Below are 23,249 nucleotides of genomic sequence, written 5' to 3'. Positions count from 1 at the left end.
TGTTTGGAAAAGTCTCTTCCTTCCCCTTGTTGTTCCCCCCCTCCCCCACCGTGGTCCTTTGCCACATGGAGGTTAATTATAGCCTAAGGAAGAATCACCCCTGTTTTTACCAGTTGTTGTGTGATCATCTGTGGCCGGAGATCAGCTGGGGCCCGGTTAGAGGCTGGAAATCAGCTGGGGCCGGGGTGGAGGCTAGGGCAGGAGAGCTATCTGGGTCAAGCAGGTCCAGAGAAGCAATCAAGGATTGCAGGAAGCAAGAGCAGGAATGAGCTGATCAAGAGGCTTTTCAGAAAAGTCTTGGAGAATCATGGCTTAAAAAAAATCTAAGCAGTAGCTATTAAAAGCTGAACTTAGTCACAGTAGAGAAAAGATTTAGGAAAGTTAAGATTGAGGGTATTTCGTCATAACCGACGTGGTCAGCCAAATTGTAAAAATTAAATTAGTCTCTACTGATAAAAATATTATATTTTATGAGGTATATGAAAGATTATTAGAAACCAAGGATACAAAATAATAAACCACGTGTCTAGGTTGATTAGCCCATTCACAGTCTACTCACTGCATCTTGCAATTTCTGAGTGGAGGAAGAGAGAGGCAGAAGTAGGTGTTACAGCCAGTTTAAATACAAATTGTGATCTGGGCCAGGTGGGGACTCAGGTGAGATTAAAGTGAATTCTGGGAAGTACCAAGGATTTCTGGGGATTGAAGTCTGGGGTTCAAATCTCCATTTTACATGACAGAATGGTAATGGAGAAATGGTATGGAAACAGCATTAGAAAACAAGAACAATGCCTTCTGGCACTTTGAATGAAGTAAATTGGACAAGGTGAGGCTTTCAGTAGACAAGGGTTCAAGGGATGTGGTATCCATAGAGTAGAGTCATGGTAACAGGTTGAAAAAATGACCCAACTAATAAAACTACTGTGATTTTGTGATATTTAATGCATTGAGACTTCAATGAATCTGATCTTATTTATCACTATGGTACTTCCTCTGCTTGTATGGAATCATTGAAGATTCTATGGGATTCTGGGATTCTTGTCCATGTTTTCTCATTAATCCACTGGAGTTGGGGAAAAGGAACTAGTGTTTGTTCCTCAACAAGACTTGCATTAATAGAACTGTTCATCCATTATCCTTTGCTCTAGCTATATGATGTTACAAAACCATATTAATAAGAAAATGCCATGTCATAAAAGGAGCAAGACTTATTGACAGGAATTGGGGCCAAGACTTCTGTACTGATTTACTGAATTTCTTTCAACCAAGCCCCTTAAACTCTTGGTCCTTCAACAACATATCAGGCTGTTTAAAAAACTCCTGGTCCCAGGGCTACTGTGAGGCATAGTTTATATTTCCCAGAAAGCTTTCAGCAGTGCTAATGAATGAATATATTAGTAAAATGAAAACAAAATACTTTGGTTTATATACTGATAGCTCATAAGTTATCCCCTTTGAATGTGACTAATGTATTTTTGTTTATTCATTTGAAGTTTGTTTATGGCTGATTAGTTTCATGGCCCACAGCATACTGCCTCAAATTTGTGGATTTGAATCCTATGTGGAATCTTACATGAAACAGTAAGTAGCTTCACACTGATTCATATACAGACTATACACTATAAACTCTTCTAATTGCACCAAAAATATATGCCATTAGTCACAAACAGATATGGAATGATCACTCCATGTCCTGGACCACTACTATAAAAAATGTATAATATATAGTCTATTGGTAAATAGAATGCCGAGCATCAGCTTTCTGTAGATGAGCACCAGCATTATTGTTATTATTAATTTAGGGTGAAATTATACAGCTTCATGTTTCTGATAGTTATGCCTTTAAGAAAAAAATACAATGAAGCATGATGTGGTAGGAGCAACATTTACTTCCTGGCTCCCCCCAAAAGGCTAGGCTTGTTTCACCCTAAATGGCAATAAAACTGTTATTAAAACTTAATTGGTCCAAATTAATGTTCAAATTAATTGACTCAGATAAAAGTTGAGATTGTTGATAGAGTTTCCTAGTTTCCCAAGTATAAAAGCATAAAGAGTTGGGAGGTTGGAATACCCTGACAGTCAGATGTACCACCATGACAAATGTGGAGAAAAGAGAACTAGACTCAACTAGAATCACTGCTGTATCCTTGATAATTATCCTTTCCCTGTTGTTAAGTAAATTTTTTTTTTGTTAAATGTTAGATGGTCTGTGAACATTTCATTTCATTTCAATTCTGAGCCTGAATCATTCAGAACATACATGGCCAGCACACATCAAATTATTGTTAAAAGGCTACTTAACATAATGCTTGTAACAATCTGGAATTTATTTATTTTCTAAACCTAGGAACAATCAACAAATATGAATTAAATTTGATCACAAACAAAAACCTTTTTTAAGGGGGCTTGATCAGAGGAGCCCCTCGTTAATTTTGTGAATTTCTTTCAATTAACTTGCTGAAATTGTAGGTTATGGACCTTACTACAGACATATCTGTGGGAGTGTACTTACACACTGATTTATTACTGAATGAGATAAATTTGGGACTGTTTCCTGTATTATAAGGGGGGGGGGTTAATTTGTGTACCAAGGGGTTCAGTCTTTCAGTATAGAGAGAGGAAAAGAGAGGAGAACCTCCCTTTTAAAAGAGAGGTTTGGGGAGACAGCTGATGTTTAAGGTTGGCCTAGAGAGAGAAGAGGGGGTTTGCAGATTTTTCCCCTTCTGCCTTCCCTCCTTAGCTAAAACTGCTCTCCCCAATTCACTCTTGTCCCTTATGTCCTCCCTCTACTACTCGAGACCAAAGGGTCTCCCCTTGATCTGTTCACTCACACTCAGCTTGGGGAACAGATAACTTTTAATGTCAACTCAATCAGGTAATACAAAAGAAATAATGGGCAGGGAAGAATGGGAAAGGAATGTGAGGAAAAGGGATCCCTGTCTCTATCTAAACCCTTTTCCTCTCTCATCAAGTTTGGGGAAACTCATATTTTGGCAGCCTGAGCCCCTTGAGAGAAAGTCAGGTTGACTCACCCTGGGTTTGACCCCTTGGCCACAGTTCAGACTCAGGCCAACAGGAGCTGAGGTAAAATCTGCTCAGGTTTCTCTTCAGAAAGTCCCTTCAATTGGGAAGTGTTGGGGAGAAAGATTTTCAGTCACCAATGGGAAAAGTGGGTAACCCTCAGGAGAAAGTCTTTTTTTCACCCTCTCCCTTTGGCTTCTCAAGACTGAGAACCATCCAGCGTCTTTTCCACCTCAAGATTCCAATCCCTTGGGGCCCCTCCCCTGTTGAGGTGATCAGTTTCACACACTCTTCAGCCTGGCACTTTTTCTTTAGTGCCAGCCTCTGTCAAACTCCTACTGACCACTTGACTGAAGTTTGATAGACTCTTGTCAGCTCTGTGTGTGTGTATGTATGTATGTATGTATATGTATATCTGATATGGCTTGCTCACTTCTTTTTATTTTCCTGTAGTTTTTCTCCCTTGGATAATTAAAGCAGAATAAGACTGGGAGAGTATGTTCCCCCCTTTTCCCCTAGGAACAGAAAATGATGACTTGCAAAAGAAACACTTTGTGAGCAGCCTTTGCTTGCTGAGATGAGTCTAAGTACAAAGTTCTTGGTCCTCCAACTCACAGACCAGAAAAGAGTAATTCTAAGAATGGATATTCCCCATTCTTGGGAATTGTTTCCATAAGTCTCTTGAATTTGAGTTCCCAAGAGAGTGAATGACTGAGTTGAGTTGGGAACCAGCCCTCCAGAAGGAGAAGAGAATTTTCCATAGTAAATCAATGAGGATCTGGGCCATAAAAATCCTTTATGATAATTTCCCAAGTCGTTAAGTTAGTATAAGTGGAAGGAGAATAGGGAGTATTTATTTATTTATTTTTAAACTCTTATTTTCTATCTTAGTAACAACTCTAAGAGAAAGGGCTAAGCAAATAGGGTTAAACAGTTTGCCCAGAGTCACTTAGCTAGGAGTTGTCTGAGGCTAGATTTGAACCCAGGTTCTCCCAACTCAGAAGTATTTATCAATTAGCCCCAAAGTATCTTTAACTTGGGAGTAGTCTGGGAAAATCTAATGGGTTTCTTAAATGTTTTATGTTACTGTTATTTAATGGGTTCTGGGAATCCTTTCTATCTTATACTTTTTCTGTGATGGAGGAAATAAAGACTGCCCTATACCTGATAATTTTACTTAATATTAAATACCTATATGAGAGAGCAACTAAGATAGAGTGCTGGGCCTGGAGACAGGAAGACTCCCCTTCCTGAGTTTCAAATCTACCTTCAGACACTCACTAGCACTATGACCCTGGGCATCTATAAAATGAGATGAAGAAAGAAATGGCAAACCACTCCAGTATTTTTGTCAAGAAAACTCCAAATAGGGTCATGAAGAGTTGGACATGTCTAAAAAAGGAACATATTGGGAAGAAGTATCTTATTAACTACTTAGAAATTTAGACCCAAGTCATACTTCAGCTTTATTCCAATTTTGAATTTTACTTAGGGGAGGAGTCAATGAGCCAATGAAAAATAATGGACTCTTTGGGGTCAGACCCCCAGGATCATACCTGGTTCCGTGAGTGCCTAGAGTTGTAAGAGAGCCCTGTATTTATTCAAACTTTATTATTTATAATTTGTTTTAAAATATGTATGTTAACTTCAACAAAGAATTAGAATATTCTCTCTGTGACCCCTCAGTTATTCCCTCTTTATTTTTTGTATTTTCTCAGTTTTGTTTATATTATTATTTGTATTTTTGTTGTAGGTATAAATTGTCATTCAGATTCTACTTTCTTTGCTATGAATCACTTCATGTGACATATTTCTTGTCTTGATTTTGTGTCTCAGCTTTTCTTTCTTTTTTTTCTCTTGTTTTTTTTTAATACCTTCCACCTTATAATAAATACTATGTGTTGGTTCCAAGGCAGAAGAGTGGTAAAGGCTAGGCATTGGGAATTAAGTGACTTGCCCAGAGTTACACAGCTGGGAAGTGTCTGAGGCCAGATTATGTCTTGGCTTTTTTAATCCTGGTTTCTCCAGATTATTCATACTCGGGCTTCTCTTGTTCTTGCCTAACCTTGCTTCTTGGGTCTTTAAATATGTTCAGTTCAACAAACATTTATGAAGTAGCTACGTTGTGGTATATCCTAGAGACGCAAAGACAAAAATAAAATAGTCCTTGCTCTCCAGAAGTTTTCATTCACCTAGGGACAACAACTTTTACCCAGATGAAGCAATAAACATGGTATATTCAAATGGCATATATTTAGTCTTTCATCTTTTAAAACAAGAAATTTCCAAAGTAAGTACCTCAAATACTTTTATTTTTAAAGAAAAAAACAAAAATGGAAAAGTAATCTTTTGTTTCAAAGATGATGGTATATTCAAATGAATTTGATATGACCCATGCACCCCAAATCCTTACCCTGCTGGCATGATGACTGATCAATTTGGAAAGTAGACAGAATTATTTTGATCACCATTTCTCTCATGCTTATACATACTTCTTATATCCAGTCCTTTCCGCATAGAGTGTACATCTTCTCCTGATTGTTGGGTATGAGCCTGGAGTGTGGTCATTAATCCTTATTTAACTGAAGCCATTTGACAGATATGACACATGCAAGACAGTATAGGTAGGTAGAGGTTATGTTTTATAAAAACAGAACATTTATAAAGCATCTTCAGGACCAAAAAATAAAATAAAAAGCACATGAATATGAATTGTATGATCTTTAAAACAAAAGATTACTTTTCCATTTTTGTTTCTTTAAAAACATTAATATTTGAAGTATTTACATTGGAAATTTCTTGTTTTAAATGATGAAAGGCTAAAATGTTCAATAAAGTTAAGACCTGGCAGGGTATTCATATTCCCCTCTATTGCAACTGGACCAGACTTTGAACAGCCAGCTGAAAAAATAAACTTGAGGTCACCAACCATTTGTCTGGTGCCCTTGTGTGCATTCCAAAATCATGTGCAAAAGATGCAAAGTAGTGAATCTCTCACATTAAGGTGTCATGTATGTAGATAACATATACGCAGCCAATTCAGGACAAAATGAGGTATAATAATCTGGATTTTTACCACCTAGAAGTTGTTCTCTATTTAGAGAGACTAATTCAAAGGCTGAGAAAGCTGACTTTATGACTTGCCAATAGTAATTGGAAAATCCCTTAAAGATTTCACCTATTGTTACAAACTACCTGGGGACCACCTTTAGGGAGATGCTCCCAAGTTTTCTTGACAGATGATATAAGAAGGCTCTAGATTCCATCCTGAAGAATTAATGTTTTGCAGAAGTTGCTAAGTTCTGTAAATCCTTAAATAAATGCCTGTGTAAATCCACCATAGAATTTTCAGGTTCTGGGTCTCAATGCTGATTCCCACACAATAAATGTTGGGAATTTTGATGATTTTGTCATGGAAGAGGCAAATATATATTTTCTCTTTTTCTTTACCTCAAAACCTGATGACATACTTTACTTTCTCTTCCTTTTCTAAAGAAATAGATCTCTAAAGATTTCTAAAGATCTCTTTTCTAAGAGATCTAAAGATAAAGAGGCAACCCTTCTCTAGGCCTAGGAGAAGGCAGCGAGGTGGTACAGTGATAGAAAGTGGGGCCTGGTTTCCTCAGGGAAGGACTGAGTTTCAATCCAGCCTCATATACTTACTGTGCAACCTTGGACAAGTCACTTAACTTCCATTTCCTCATCTATAACGTGGGGATAATAGCACCTATTTTCCATGATTATTGTGAGGATCAGGTGTTTATTTGGCATGGTCTTGGCACATAGTAGGCATTAAGTAAATGTGGTACATTACTATTATTATTAAGGTCAACAAAATGGTCAAGTTAACAAATGTTTATTAAGCACTTACTATATACCAGACACCGTGTTAAGTGCTGGGAAAAGTGCTGCCTTCAAAGAGTTCATTTTCTAACAAGTGAACAACATTGTTTTTAAGCAAGATATTTACAGTACAGATAGGGGCTCGTCTCAGAGGGAAGGAAGTAGAGGTGTGGGAAACATCAGGAAAAACCTCTGGTAGAAAGTGGGATTTGAGCTGAGTCTTGAAGGAATCCAGAAGGTAGAGGTGAGAAAGAAGAGCATTTCAGTGGTAGGGGACAGCCTGTGAAAAGGCATAGAATTGGGTGATGTGGTGTCTTGAGAGAGACACAGCAAGTATTCCAGTGTCACTGAATCATAGAATAGTCAAAGGAAAGGAAATATAAGGAACCTGAAAAGGTAGGAAAGGACTAGGCTGATAAGGGCTTTAAAAGTCAAAGAAAGAAGTTTATATTTGATCCTAGAAGTAAAAGAAGTTTATTGAGCAAGGAGGGAAAGGTGATATAGTCATTTCTATACTTTTAAAAGATCCCTATGGCGGCTGAGTGGAGGATGGATTGGATTATGGAAGAGACTTGGTGCAAAGAGACCATCTAGAAGGCTATTGCAATAGACCAGGCATGAGGTGACAAAGTCTTGCATCAATGTGGGCTGAGTGGAAAGGAGGAAACATATATTGAAGATAAAAACAAGGCTAGGTAACAAATTAAATATTGTGTGAGTGAGTAGTGGAGGATGAAATGGAGATTGTTAAGCCTGGATATTTGGGAGGTGTTCCTGACAGTAATAAAGAATATGAGAAGAAGTAAGCATTTTAGGAAAAGATTCTGTTCTGAGAAAAAAAGTTTTTAATATGTTGAGTTTTAGATGTCTTTAAGACATCTAATTGAAAATGCTGAAAAGATAGTTGATGATTTGAGACAAGAAGTCAGAAGAAAAGTTAAGTCTAGAAAAATAGATATGGGAATCATCTGTATTTAAATGATAATTGAATCCATGGAAGTTAATGAGATCAGTAATCAGAGGGTAGAGCTGAAGAAGAAAAGAGCACCACAGACAGAGCCATGGGTGGCATTCATAATTAATGAGTTCAACCAGGAAGAAGATTTAGCATAGGAAATTGGGAAAGAATGGTCAAACAAGTAGGAGGAGAACCAGAAGAAAGTAATGTCAAGAAAATCTAGAGAGAAGAAAATATCCAACAAAGAAGCAGTGACATGAGCAACAGAGGTCAAGAAGGATGAAGACTTAGAAAAAACTCAATTGGATTGTCAATTAAGATTAGATTTGGTAATTAAGAGATCACAGGTAACTTTGGAGAGAGAATTTCAGTTGAATAAAGCCAGTTGAATGTTGAATTTGGAAACTATATTACTGAGGATGTAGATCACAAGCTCCTTAAAGGCAGGGACTATCTTTTGCCTTGTTTTGTATCTCCAGCACTTAGCACTGTACTTAGCACATAGTCATTAATAAATGTCTTTTGATTGAAAAAAAGAGTGAGAATAGGAACTTGAGGCATTGATTGTAGATGACTTTTTAAAGGCAATAACATATGAAAGGAAGGGTGATACAGGATGATAGCTAACTAATGGGAAGTGGATTAAGTAAGGGTTTTTGGAAATCTGGGAGACTTGTAGGCACTAGAGAAGCAGTCATTACATAGGAAGACATTAAAGAGTAATAAGAGTGCGGATGATAGAGGGGGCAATCTTCTAGAGGGGACAGGATGGGATGGGAAAAGTACATGTAGAAGGGTTTGCCTTGGCAAGGAGAAAGGCCACTTCATGTGAGAGAAGAATAAAAGAGTAGTTAGTTGGGAAAGATAGCTGAGTGATGTGAGGTGAAGAAGAAGGGAGAAAAGGGTGTTCTCATCAAATCACTTCAGTTGTTTTTTTCAGTGAAGCATTTGACAAGGTCATCAGCTGGGATAGTGAGGATAGAGGAGGGTTAACGAAATATTAAAAGATTTTAAAAGCCTCTATTGAGAGATGAGTGTAAATGATACTAGACACAGCGCCTAGGGATGTTATTATCAGGAGGAAGCTAAGTCTCAGACCTGGAAGATGGAGTGAGGGAGGTGTGAGAAATTGATTACCACAACAGAGAGATTTTCAAAGAGATGCAAGGAATGGAAGCTTGGAGGTTTGTCAATCAAGGAGAGACAGGAAGATTCCAGAGAAGAATTTGGTCAGAGAGACAGTTAAGAAAGCCAACATATGAAACTTCACTTCTGCTCTCTTGAACTGGGAGAGAGGAGCCAGCAGACCACTGTTTGAATTCCTGACCAATAATTTAACCTTGGAAAAGTTTGGGGCATAGCTCTGAAGATACTTTTCAAGTTATTAACAATTTCTCCTTAAGGACAAATCAACCTGATTTCCTTATTTTGAACTTTATAATAGATTAGGGAAACCTTAAATACCCTCTGCCGTATCCCATCTCCCTAGCTTCTTTCCTTTAAAATAAATCCCCTTTTGACAGTATTATATTGTGAAAATTAATCTATTAGAAGCTGCTGGTAACTTACCTTCTCTGAAGAGCTTTTAAAAATCAACCGAAAGACACAGGAAGTGGGGGGGAGGGGGGAGTGAAAATCCTTGTTTCTCCTCTAATCTTATTTCCTAGTGTCATTGTTCTGGCACTTCCCTTACCATAAATACCATAGTAAAAGAGCCTCTATTACAACTTAGTACCCAGGAAACGGTCTTACCCTTTCCCAAAACAGTGAAAGACAATAGTAGAAAAAGAAACAGAAGATAATGCAATAGATAATCTGTGGTCTGCTTGTGCTATCAGCCATTACATGCTACTGGATATATACTATAATGTATAGTGCAGTAACTATTGTCATTATGGATACTATAGGCCTTATTTCGAATTCAACAGCTTTTATAACAGCTATTCCTTTTACAACAGATACTGTGCTATGGCAAATCCTTATCCAACTATATGTGTTTACAATGGCTGCCATACAGACTTTCTCATACCTTAAGAACATTATCAAATTTATGACACCAAGAAAGGCAGCTCAAATCCTGTTGGTAGATACAAATCTGGAACAATTAGTCAAGAAAATGTGAGGAGTTTCTACAAAAGCAAGAACTAGATCAGGCAAAGGATGGAAGTAGGCAAAAAGATACAGGGCTTACGGACAAAGATACTAAGGAGAAAGATAAGAAAGCAAAAGGGAAGAACCAGAAAGGGGTTCAGGAAAATAGCAAGGAAGTCAACAATAATGCTGAGAAAATACTACCACTCAGGGACATTGCAAAAATTTCAGACTTGGCTGGGGTGGTTCATTTAAAGATACACAAACAGTTTTCCACCCAGGAACTTGATTCTATCAAATGCAGGTTTCCAAAATTTCTCTGCGATCCCTACCAAGCACTTAAGGAATTGAAGATGGATTTTAAAATATTTGAACCTGATTTTCACGATGCAGAGTTCCTCCTTTCCAAATTATTTAGCCCCCATGAGCATAGGCAATTTGTGCAGAAGACCAGGACAGACAGTACCCTAACGTACCCTAACAAGCTGGTCAACTGAAGAGCAGAGAGAGGATTTCGATTTTGCTAATCCCACTAGTATGGCTTACTTGAGAAAATGTGGTGAAGATCTCCTGCAAGCCATAAAGTCTTTCTGCTCCAAACCAAATGATAAGTTAAATAAAGAAAGTACTGAACATTCTGCTGTATACGTCAATTGCTTATCTGAGACAGCAGAGTCTATAATGGGGATAGATCAGGATTCAGAGGAGTCTGTGGCACATGTGAGGAGGCAGTTCCTTAGGGGTTGCAACTCACATTTGAACATTTTCTTTAGAAATTTCTTTCCCAAGTATGATAATGTCACCCTAGCTGAACTTTGAGATTCTGTGACATACTTATGGGAGAGTCACAAGGATCAGCAGTCTGAAATGAGGGAATTAAAGCAAAAATTGCAAAGCACTGAAGAGTCATTAATACAGAAAGAAATTCAGCAAATTAAAAGTTTATAGACCATAAAGACATACTCTAGACCCTCACACCAACAGAACAGGGAACAGAGATAAACAAGGAAGTGTTTCTTGTGTCACAAGGTTGGACACCAGATTAAGAACTGTTATCTAAATAAGAAATATGAATCTAATAATAAAGACACACAGGCAAAAACATATTATTTATCTAAAATAAACTCATGTTGTCAGCATTGTTAGCTAAGAAATGACCAGGAAGTGTCAGACATTGAAGCTACGAAGGTAGCCATAAATCAGGGGTGAAACCAAAATATGCAGATGTCGTATCAAAAAGAAGGCAAAATTTATGAAGCCAGGAATCTAAGATAGTTAGAAAGAAACATGGGGTTGGCAGAAAGGAATTGCAGGATTTTACAAGCAATGAAGGAATTGCAAGAGTAAAACAAAAATATATAAAGAGAAAAGAAAATGCATGGGTGAAACATAAAACTGAATTTATTGGGTCTGTGAGAAGTTATGACAATAAATCAAATCAAATATTGAGTGAAAAGCAGGGACAAGTACAGGAATTAGATGAAGAGATTAAAAATCTAATTACACAGATACAAGCTGATATTGAAGACTCAGACAGAAAGGGCATGGTAACCAGTCAGGAAAAAAGCAGAGAACAGGTTAAGAGATATCTGGAAAACTTTTTTTAGTGCAAAATGGGCATGGGGATTGAATTGAGGAGAAAAACAATTCATGAAAACATGCATAAACATGATCATGAATTCTTGAAAGAAACAGTGAAACACCATTTCAATTCCCTGCAATATAATGTCCACGTGAAAGCACAGACTAAGGTTACTTTAGCTGATACAATTACAGTAGCTGTAAACATACATAAACTCACAGACAAAGATAAAACCCCACTTGAACCTATTAAAACTTCAAAAAGATATTTGGTACAGACTTCTATAGAAAAAAAATATCTAGACACCATAAATACCATAGTAAAAGAGCCTCTGTTACAGAGGGAGAAAAAGGTTTAAATTGAAAGAAAATCTGTTGCCTATGGAACAGGCATTTCACTAGAAGGAGTGGATAGATTTGTGGTGGGACATTTGGGGAGTAGGGTTGAGGGAAATGTAAGTAAGAAAGAGAATAGTTGAGGTTTTGGAATGGGTTTTGTGCAGTGACAGCTGAGGTTCAGAATCACTGGGATGGGCAGAGTATTCTATTAAGGAAGACAAGAGAGAAGTTGGTTGAAGGGGACAGATGATTAAAGTATTCAAGGACCTTCTCTGATGTCCATCTTTGTAGCAGATGGTAATATTTTGACCTGTGAAGTCATTCGAAGTAGGCAGGTACATATGATATAACCTTAAAGAATATGAGGAGGAGACAAGAACCATCAATTTGAGATGGGTCTGATTTAGGAATAGCCTCTAGAATTTATGAGAAGGCCTGGAGTCACACAGGTCTGAGGTGGGTCACATAACCTGAATTGACTCAGGTTTAAGTCTCACCAGACTTCTGATAAGTCTCAGGTGTGCAGAGGCCAAGGATAGGCAGCCTGAGTCTGAGGCTGATAGAAGGCTCCCTCAAAAATTAGCTAGGCAGCTAGGAGATGTAGTGGATAGAGAACTGGGTATGGAATGAGGAAGACCTGAAGATCGGGAAGAGTTCTAATCTGTCTACAGATACTTATTAACTGTGTCACACGCCATTTAATCTGTTTGCCTATTTAACTATAAAATGGCGGTGATAACACCTACCTTGAAAGGTTGTTGTGAGATAATATTGGTAAAAACAACAATAACAAAACACTTAGCACAATATCTAGCACATAGTAGATACTCTGTAAATGATGACTACTATTATTATCATTAATTCTTCCAAATGTACCCTTGATCCCATCACCTTCCATCTTCCCCTCATTTCTTCATCAAATCATTCCCAACTTGTCCCTAATCTTCAACCTGTCCTTACAAGTCCCTTCCCCATTGCCTTCAAATATGTTCAAGACTACACTCATCCTTAAGTAACCTTCAATAGTCTCTACTATCCCCTCTAGCTGTCCTTTTCCAGCCAAACTCCTAGAAAAAAGCATCTCTACTTATTGCCCCAAATTTACTTACTCTTTTCCTTCTCAGCCTTTTACAATCTAGCTTCTGACTTCACTTAAAATGTGTTGCCTTCCCTCATTAGATTGTAAACTCCTTCAGGACAGGGATTTTTTTATACCTTCCTTATTATACTTTCCAGCACTTTGTATACCTTCTAGCACTTTGTAGACGATGCTTAATAATATTTACTGACTGATTTAAATGGAATTATTGTCTTCAGGATTACCACCATCTCTTTGCTGATGAGTGTTGTAGTAGATGGTAGAGTCCTTTCTGCTTTTTTCTCATAGATGGTCAGGGGCAAAGCTGAATCCTTCCCAGACCATTCCAGTGTTGTCCCAACATGGATGAGGAGTGTACTTTAGGTGTGATAATTTCTCTGCTTATCACTCTCTTCCCTATCTTCTGCCACCTCTACCCCTATTTTCCTGAGATTTAATCAGTCACACAATTATAACAATTAGTCAAGTTTTCTGAGCCTAAGGACAAAATAATGGCCTTCAAGACCACCTGTTCGCTTTCTCTATATTATGGAATTGATGTTAGGTGATCCCCAGAGAAGTGTTTCAGTTCTTTAAGGAGATCTAGTACTGTTCTAGAATGAGTTTGTATATTCATAGGAATCCTAGAACTGATATACTTTCCTGAGGATCTTTTAGATTATGAACAATAGGCCATATCTGAGAGGTTCAGAAGACCTCTCTTTGGTACCTTTAAGACTATCTTCAATCTGAATTAGAATGGATGAATCCCCAAGTGTAGGGACAAAAAGCCTAAATTCTAATTCTGATTGCCATTAACAAGCTACTAATTTGGTCCAAATTATTTTTCTACTTCTCATTTTTATCAATAACAATGAAGATGGTTGACTAAATGATTGTTTAAAGGTCCTTCCAGATAAAAAATTCTATGACTTTATGGCTCTAAAATGTCATTTTCTTCCTGCTCAATTCTTAATTAACTGTAATTTGGTAAGAACTTCCCTCATATGGTCCCTTTTCCCCATCCCAGGGAATGTCCTCTGCAAGTTCAGCAAGCAAATTGCACAATTAAAAAGATGTCATCCAAGGTAAGTTTCAGTTGTTAAGTTAGGTACTGATATAAGGAAAGCCTTTGCAGAAGTCTGGCTTTTTCCCATAAAGCTCTAGGAGCAGAGGGACTCTGCCTATCCCAGAAGGATGCTTTTGGGCTTACACTGTAGGGATATCTCTGAGGTACCAGTTTTTGAAGAAATGCCTTTGAAGCCCAGGGAGAAAAAGAAAGAAGGGGGGAAAGTTAAATGACTGCTGAGCTCAGGAACTCCCACCTACCTCATCTGCCTTATCCTGTGATTTGTGCACATTGAAGTGTTCTCTAACTCTGCTATGATCCAAGGCTTTGGGATTCCACATAGTCATATCCTGCTGGTCCTCAGAAAGAGTGCTTGCTTACCTTTAAGGGAGAAGGGGAGACAGATTTCCTCAGGACTCAGGGGATTGGTGGTGAGCAGCAACCCTTTGTGGTCGTGAATACAGCACATGTTGTGGTCATCTGAGGGGCAATTTATTGTTCTCTCAGGCTGGTGTCAAGCTGATAGCAGCTGGACTCACAAACTTTCTCCCTGGGGTTAGGGGGTGGTGGGGGATTGAGAGATGTTTTGCTTTAGGATTTTAGGATTTCAGAGTATTTGCTACTATTGCAGTTTCTTGATTTTATTCTGTATTTCTATCTCAAATCAACTGTCTTTTCGTTACTACAGTTGGTATCATTTTAGCTGTTGATTATTTTTAAAAAAATTAACAGGGAATTAGGGGCTCAGAACATTCACTAGAACAGTTAAAAACCTAAAACTTATCCTTGGGTACCTGTATACATCACTAGACTGATTGATATACTTACTAGACACTTCATTGTATTTCAATGTTAATGCATGTGTTTTCTATTTATTGCCTTAAAATAGTTCCCAATATGGGGTATCACAGGTCAGGTCTTTCTGCAGTCACCAAGCTTAGCAGGTGATTAGTGCTGGAAGTAAGAACTAGTACAAAAGCTAAAACATTTTGCTAAAGAAGTTCAACTCAGGCAAGCACAAGAATTTTAAGTTGGCTAGAAAAGGGTTAGCCTAGAAATCCTTCACAGGCTAATGAACCAGAGATAAGGAAAGCATAGGTGCAACAGCAATGGAAGGGTCAATAAGTGGTATAGTGGATAGGGTACTGGTCCTAGAGTCATAAAGCCCTGAGTTCTAATCCAGCCACAGACACTTACTCTTTGTGTGACACTGGGCAAAACATTTAAACTTATTTTCCTTTTCTAGAAAGCAAGCTGGACAAGAAAATGGCAGATCACTCCAGTATCTTTGCCATGAAAACATCATGGGGTCTTCATGGCCAAACAGAGTATTGGAGAATCAAACACACCCAAAATGACTAAACAACAGCATAGGCATTGGGTTCAATCTGAGTCCTAGCAAAACTTTCTAGGAGCATTGGATGGTTTGTTCATTCAGCATCCTATTATCTGGCATCCTTTTTTCCAGGGTATTTAATTTCTCAATCTTGTCCCTCTACTTCCTCCCTTTTCTTGCTTTCACTGCTGCTGAAAATGTCCTAGAGAGACAGCTGGACACATTTTACACAAGCCTACACCAATCAATCTTGATGTGCCAGTCAACCAACAAATATTTTTTTAAGCACCTCCTCTGTCTCGGGCACTGTGATATTTACCAAAGAAAACCAACCTTCCAGTCTCACTGCTAACCCTCCACTCTGGGATGGAAGATTGTAAGGCTAGTATGTTCGAGCTGATCCTCTCAGCGTGGCACCCTCTCTGGGAACACAAGAATTGTCCCTCACGTGACCACAAATGTGCTGTTCCAAGCTATAGCTGGCAGAAGCAGAGGCCAAAGGGAGCCATTTAGGCTACTCAAGCAGTCCTGGAAGGTGGGTTTCTTTTTAGGTATTAGGTCTTGTCCACAATCCAAGGCAGCCTCCTCTACCCCAAACAGCGGCATTTTCCATGAAGGGGAAACATTATATGCCCACATATGTAATCTGCCATCCCCATTATTCAAGAGTCCACACATGCAAAGGGCAATAAAGATGGCATGAGTAAATGCCTTCATTGGAAAAGTTTCTTATCTTGGCAGGTTCAGAAAAATTATCTACTTGTTTGGGTCTCAAATTCTTTCTTTAGATTCCAGATTTAGATCAACATATATTTACTGACTTACATTACTCTGCTAGGCAATGGGAAGGTGGTGGTAATGAGCACAGACACTGTATGACCAAGAACATATGCATGAGAATTCAAGGACAGAGAAGTCCTAGACCTTTGTAAAATGGAAAACTGATTTTAATTCTTTTTTTTTTTTTAACTTAACTTCCATCTTAGAATCAATACTGTCTATTGGTTCCAAGGCAAAAAGGGGAGCAGCAAAGGCTAGGCAATAGGGGTTAAGTGACTTGCACAGGGTCACACAGCTAGGATGGGTCTGAGGCCAGATTTCAACCTAGGACCTCCCATCTCTAGGCCTGACTCTCCATCCACTGATCCACCCAGCTGGCTATTCTATTCTATTTTTAAGACTTAGTTGAGTTGGTGTAGGTTAATGTTCTCCCATGCTTGGTGAGTCTAAACTCTTTACCCAACTTCCCTGGATAAAAATTCCTCCATGGATCTTTTCACCAAATAATTCACCAAATGAATTTCTGCAATGAATCCTTGTAAAAACCTGAGGGTCTTCTAAATGTAGGCCCAAACAAGAATTTCTCCAATACGACCTTGCAGTAGAAAGTGCACACAAAATTTCCAGAATTTCTCCAATAGGACCTTGCAGTAGAAAGTGCACATAAAATGTCCCTAATGCATCACATAGTCTACAAATGGAGATCCAAATTTAACTTATGTTGAGCAGGATACCATAATGGAAATCAGAAAACTCAGAAAAGCCCCAAAATTCTTTGGGACTCCCAAAAAAAGGATTAAGCATGTGGGCTTGATTAGTCAGGGTTTCTAGGCTATAAGGCAAATCTTATTCTTTAGACCTACACTTCATAAGGATTTCAGAGGCATTCTTTTAATCAGGAGTCTTCTGTGTGGCTCTAGATGCATTGCTAGGCAACAGAATTCTAGGGATGCAATTTCCATATTGTTCATATTAGTTTCCAATAGACACAGTAATTCACCAGATATCAGTATTTAAGCATTCTATCATTCAAAAATTATCTCAAAGCAAATGGCCAGATATAAAAACAAAAACATGTCAAAAAACTAATTACAGTCTGGAAACAAAAGGAAAAATACTAATTTTCTTTCCAATAGATCCCTGCAATACTACAATATACACAAGAAGATTAATCCTGGGTCAGAATCTCTCCATTGCATACTCTTAAATTTATAGGACATTCAAAATATATTCCAGATGAGAATTTCTCAAGTGGGTCCTTGAAAATGCATAGGAGATCCATAATATGTCCTGGGTGTACCCCCAGAGTATGATTGAAGTAGTGAAGTCAGAAGGATAAAGAGGTTTAAAGAGAAAAATAATAAGTTTAATAAGGGATGTTTTGAATTTGATTAGGGATCAAAAGATGATAAGGTCATACATGTAGATCCAGAAGAAACCTCAGAGGTCATGTGATTCAAAGGTCTCATTTTTCAGATGACCATACTAAAGCTCAGGGAGGTTAGGCACCTTGCCCAAGGTTACATAGGGAATAAGCATCACAGGTTGGATTTGAACCACCAATTCTTCTGACTAGAATTTCTTCTGCTTGCAGAGTCAGGTGTTCTTCCCAATATACCTCACTACCTCCAAGAGGTTGGCTATCCTAACTAGTTTACAGATCAAATATCTATGTATCCCCAAACATCAATTTTTAAAGTAATATCTTCTAGTTCAATTGTTTATATCTTTCTCAATATTACACAGAAATATAATAAACATAAGTAACATAAGCTTATTGGAAATATACCTAATAATAACAATTATATTATAAATGTTTTCCATATAAAATCTGTTAATATTTTATTTATAATAGACATAAAGGCTGGTTTGTTATTGTTCAGTCATGTCTGACTTCATGACCCCATTTGGGATTTTCATGACAGAGATACCAGAGTAGTTTGCCATTTCCTTCTCTAGATCATTTTACAGATGAGGAACTGAAGTGAATAGGGTTAAGTGATTCGCCCAGGGTCACACAGCTGCTCAGGAACTCAGGAAGATGAGTCTTCCTGGCTTTAGCCCTGGCACTCTATCCATTGTGTCACCTACCTGCCCTAAAGGCTAATTTGCTGAACTACAAATAGCTGGAATATTTCAGACTTAGAGCTAATGTCTTTCTAATACTATATCAGAAGATTCTTCCCTTGAAACTTGATGTTACTTGTCTCATAAAATTCCCAGAAAATGGGAATATTCCTATTGTATTCTTACATCTTAATGATTCCATAGCTTCAAAAGGGACAATCTGCAAAAAATTGGTAGTTCTCAGGTGAGAAAATGGTAAAAAACATTGCAGTAAATGAAATATTTTATGATCAGACTTTGTGGCTTTATGAGAACCAGAGCATTATAATAGGTTATCTTTGTGAAAGAAAGAAAAACGTAAGAGAATCCTTTGATTTGTTTTTGTTAGTGCTGCTTTGGCACATAAACCAGTAGACCTTGGTAACTCTGGTCAAAGTCCCATATATCAGTATCTGAACAGGTAATATTAAATCATAGAACTTTATTGGTACTCAGTTAAATATCAGACATACCAACATTCCATTTGCATTTCACCGAAGAGGAAGTTTCTTACTACTTTCTCATGGGAATCAGTGTGGCAAGTACACACCCACGTAGCTTTTGAAGACATAATTTTCATAAGTCGCTGACTCTGTCAATATACTACTTCCATTTCTGAAAGATGTTTAACTGGTTGTGTTGAATAGTGCATCTAGATTAGTAGCCTTCTTATTACATATTTTCCTTCAGGCATCAATTTAATAATAGACTTACACTCACAAATTGACTATAGATTAAGGTCTGGCTTAATGCTTATATCTGTGAGATCTCTCTATATTGCAATTTTTTTTCATAGTTAGAATAAACTCAAAATTTTCCTTAATGAATCACCAGCTAGTTAGGCATTGGGCAATATACTGTATTGAAGTAATTACGTTATCATGCTGAAAAAAGCAATGACTATTATGGAAACCAGAGAACTACAGTAGGTTATCTTAGTGAAAGTGCCATTACTTTCTCTTGATAATAATAGCATAGCATATATTGTAAAAGATTGAAATAAATTTATTAAATAAAATGAATTTTTTATGCCATCAACTAGTCTGATTAGAATGTTTTAATTTCTAAGAATTTTTACAATGAGAAATATATAATTTTTAAAGATAATCTTTCAATTGAACTCAACATTTAATAGGAAATGCACTTTGATGAAGATCATATTCTTTGCACATGTTTATTTTGAGAACAGTGCTACTTAACCTAAAAGCAATTTGAAGGGAAACAGTAAGATTATGTGGACACTTAGAAATATGATCAAACTATTTCAAGAGCACTGAAAGCTTGCAAGTCCCCAGCTTATCCCTAAAATCCTGGAATAATACAATATTCAATACCCAAAAGAAAGCAGCAACAGAACTAGCCAAGACCTTCCCTCCAGAAGTGCTATAGAATCAATCCAGCCCTAACATCAAATTCAAAGACAGGAAGAAGCAAATGAAGAAACAAAAAGAACTCTACCATAAAGAGCCATTATTGTGGCAAAGAAGTTCAAGACCCAAATCCAAAAGAAGAGAATGACTCCAAAATATCTACAAGGAAAGCTTCAGAGAAAAATATAGCTTAGGCATAGACTCACCTAGAGTTCCTGGAAAAGATGAAGGAAGTCCTAAAAATACATATTTTTATAAATGGAAGGATAATTGGAAAAGAAATGAGAACTATAGAAGAAAAAAATGGAAAGCTTCTATGTCTAAGAAACAATATTACAAGCAAATAGGAAGAAAAAATTTAAGTACCAAGGATCCACAGTCTGGATCACACATAATTTAGCAGCCACCACTATAAATGAGCATGGAACTTGGAATATGATACTCTAGAAAGTAAAAGATATGGCCTTACCGCCAAGAATAACTTACCCATTAAAAATGAATATAATGTTACAGGGGCAAAAATAGATCCTTAATGAAACAGAGGGTCTTCCAAGAATTCATGATAAAAAATACCAGAGCTGAGGAGAAACTTTAAAATTCAAATACAGGAGTGAAAGGAAGCATAACAAAGTAAACATGAATGAACAATGCTGAAGGACTAAATAAGGATAAACTGCTTATATTGAAATATAGGAACATGCTGTCCCCTCTGAACCCTAGAATCAGGGTTCATTTAGGGAGTCCAATTTGACAGTAACACAGTGGATAGAGTGCCAGATCTGGAGTTGGGAGGACCTGGGTTCAAATCTAGCCTCAGATACTTCTTCCAATCTTTGTACTGATCACCAAGTATCCCAGTATATTCTGATTTAATCTAGGAAATCTTCATAGAATTTTTTTTTACCTCTTCATCCTCAATAACCAATATTTGTACACAAATTGCAATTATTTTCATGGTTGTCTTTTTTAGAAATATCATCAGTTCTTTAATACACAATAACCAGATTTCCTGTGAAATAATGTTTCTTGTTGCCTTTGGACATAGGCTGATGTCAATTCCAACAATTGCTTTCCTTGCTTCTCTCAGGAGTACCTATGACTCAGCCTTCCATTCAGCTGCAATTTTCTTTCTTTCTGGTTCCTTTTATAGCAAGAATGTCAAGATCAAAATGATTCACCACCTCCAGCAGTTTATCTACTGGTTAGTCATTAAACAAGGATTTTACACTTAGAATTTCAATAGTCAAATGAGAGTTTATAGATGGTCTACAAACTACATCATCCTTAGCACTCTCTACTCTCTTTTATGCTTTACTGGCACAGTCATTACTGAAGGAGAAGGAGACTGCACAGGACCAAGGGACATTTTGTATTTTTCTTTGTTTCATAGATAAGGCCAAAATCCACTAAAAGAAAATTCACTAAATGTGAGTTGTTATTTTGGGAGGCAGCATGGTGAAAAGAGTCTTGGATCCAGATCCAGAACACCTGTGTTTGAATGTTCACTATCTATGTGGATTAGAGCAAGTCATTTAAACTCTATAGTCTTTAGTTTCTTCATCTGTTAAATGAAGGAGTTGGATGATGTTGTTGGAGTTGACACATGTGGGAATGTGCCAAAAGGGGCCATTGCTGTGTTGCCAGAGCTTCCCTGGAAGAGTCCAGGGACTCCAGCAGTGAATGTAACTAAACCCTGCAGGATTTTTACTTTGAGATGACAAAGTAGTCCCCTGGTTGAGAAGGCTCTTCTTGCTGACTCAGTGGATTTAAAAAAAAAAAAAAGGTGTCACCTACCCTCTACCATTCTCTTTTTCTCTTACTTTGTTATTTTCCACCATGGCTCCTTTATTAGCCAATCAATAAGTATGTATTAAATACTTACCTAAGGGCTAAGGGCTGGAGAGACAAAGAGAAAGCAAGAATAGATCTGGCCCTCAAGAAGTTAATACTCTAACAGGGAAGGCAATAGGCATATATAATATAAATAGGTATATACAAAAGAGAGGCACAGTCAATGAAACCCTAGTCCATAGAGCATTGGCAATATCCTCTGTGTGTGTGTGTGTGTGTGTGTGTGTGTGTTGCCAAACTATGTAGAGACTTAATGAGTTGTCTCCAAAAGTAGTCAAATCATTCATGGGTGTTCTTTAATGGTTTCCATTCTAGTTATTGCCTTTTACTAAAAAGTCCTTTAATTGGCTGCAAAGCTGGAACTGAGCGTACACAAAAAAAGCTGAATAGCCCTTCTCTCCCAACCTATACTCTAACCAGTCTGGAAAACTAGAGCATGGCTTAGAAGTCCCCATCTGATATGTTCTCCCAACATCAAATACCAGTTAATATCTTCCCTATTTGTCCAATTAATATGAACCAAAATCTACAAAGAAATATTTATTGAGAAGGAAAGTAGTGCAATGGATAGAGTGCCATCGTAAAATAAGAAAGACTAATTTTCCTGAGTTCAAATCTGACCTCAGACAGTAGCTGTGTGACCCTGGTCAAGTCACTTAACCCTGTTTGCCTCCTTTTCCTCATCTGTAAAATGAGCCAGAGAAGGAAATGGTAAATCACTCCAGGATCTTTGCCAAGAAAACTCCAAAATGGGGTCCTGAAGCATTGGACACCTTGTTCCTGGGGAGAGTCAACTCAGATATAAAATGACAGTTACTAAATATTCCCTTCCTCCCCAAGTTCACTTCTGTACTTCACATGGCTCTCTTGCTTACAGGATGTGGCGTCTCTGCTAATGGACTGATTCATTGCTGGCTGAGTCAACCAAATCACTCATCACCTAACTTGGTACTGCTGTTACCAGCTTTCAGTGCTGAAGAGAGAGAGCTTCCATGGCTCTTCCAAGCCTCTTTTGAGAGCTCACAAGATTGTCATCTAGTCTGTTCCATCTCAGGGATTTAAGCATGTTCATGCTTAAAGCCTTAAACCAAAGGTTAAAGGTGGAAAGGAAGAACAAGATAGAAAAACTGTCGTGCCAAAGGGATCAACAATTAGTGGACTAGGTTGCTCATATTGGTGATCAATTAAGATGTGGGGTAGGCCAAGAATACAAGGAAATCAGGAAATCAGAAACTCATTAGAAGCAGAAAACTGGAACAAAGTGTCTGACTGATTGTGTGTATTTGTGTGTATTTATGGAAGACCTCAGAATATTAGACCAAATGTTATAAAATTAAGGGAATTAAATATCACTCTTCCTCACAGGAAGCCTCCCTAGTCTTAGAGCTGCAGTTTTGTTTCAGTTGGCTGTTTTGGAATTTTTTTTTGTCATAGCTGGTAATACAAGCTCATCAAAAGTGAAAAATGAAGAATGCGGCTGGATTCATAGATATGATCATGCAGCCTTTATCATAGCCTTTCCTAGTTGGTAAAATAATGGAATTAACTCTATTATTTCCTTTTTGCTGGATTTTCTTCACTATGAGGAAGCTAGGTGGCATAGCATATAGAGCCTTGGATCTAGAGTCAGAAAGACCTGCGTTCAAATTTTATTAATATTTGTGACTCTAGGTAAGTCACTGAACTACTATTTACTTCAATTTACTCATCTATAAAATGAGGATAATAATAGTATCTATGGCCTAGGGTTTTTCTGAGGATCCAGTGAAATAATAATTGTAAAGTGCTTAGCATAGTACCTGGCACATAAAAGCTATAAGAACTAT

The 23,249-nt window shown here is 37.6% G+C and overlaps 1 long non-coding RNA gene across 1 annotated transcript; it reads left to right on the top strand.

Moving 5' to 3' along the window:
- Positions 1 to 848: 848 nt before the first annotated feature.
- LOC107650655 (uncharacterized) lies at positions 849 to 22,930 on the top strand. The gene is made up of 3 exons (XR_001626383.2): positions 849 to 1,581; positions 13,942 to 13,999; positions 22,301 to 22,930. It is a non-coding gene; the product is annotated as an uncharacterized LOC107650655 (long non-coding RNA).
- Positions 22,931 to 23,249: the final 319 nt, after the last annotated feature.

The sequence above is a fragment of the Monodelphis domestica genome, chromosome 1 (assembly GCF_027887165.1).
Source record: "Monodelphis domestica isolate mMonDom1 chromosome 1, mMonDom1.pri, whole genome shotgun sequence".
NCBI lineage: Eukaryota > Metazoa > Chordata > Mammalia > Didelphimorphia > Didelphidae > Monodelphis > Monodelphis domestica.
The sequence above is the reverse complement of the archived record's forward strand: the minus strand, read 5'-3'. Positions and strand labels throughout refer to the sequence as shown.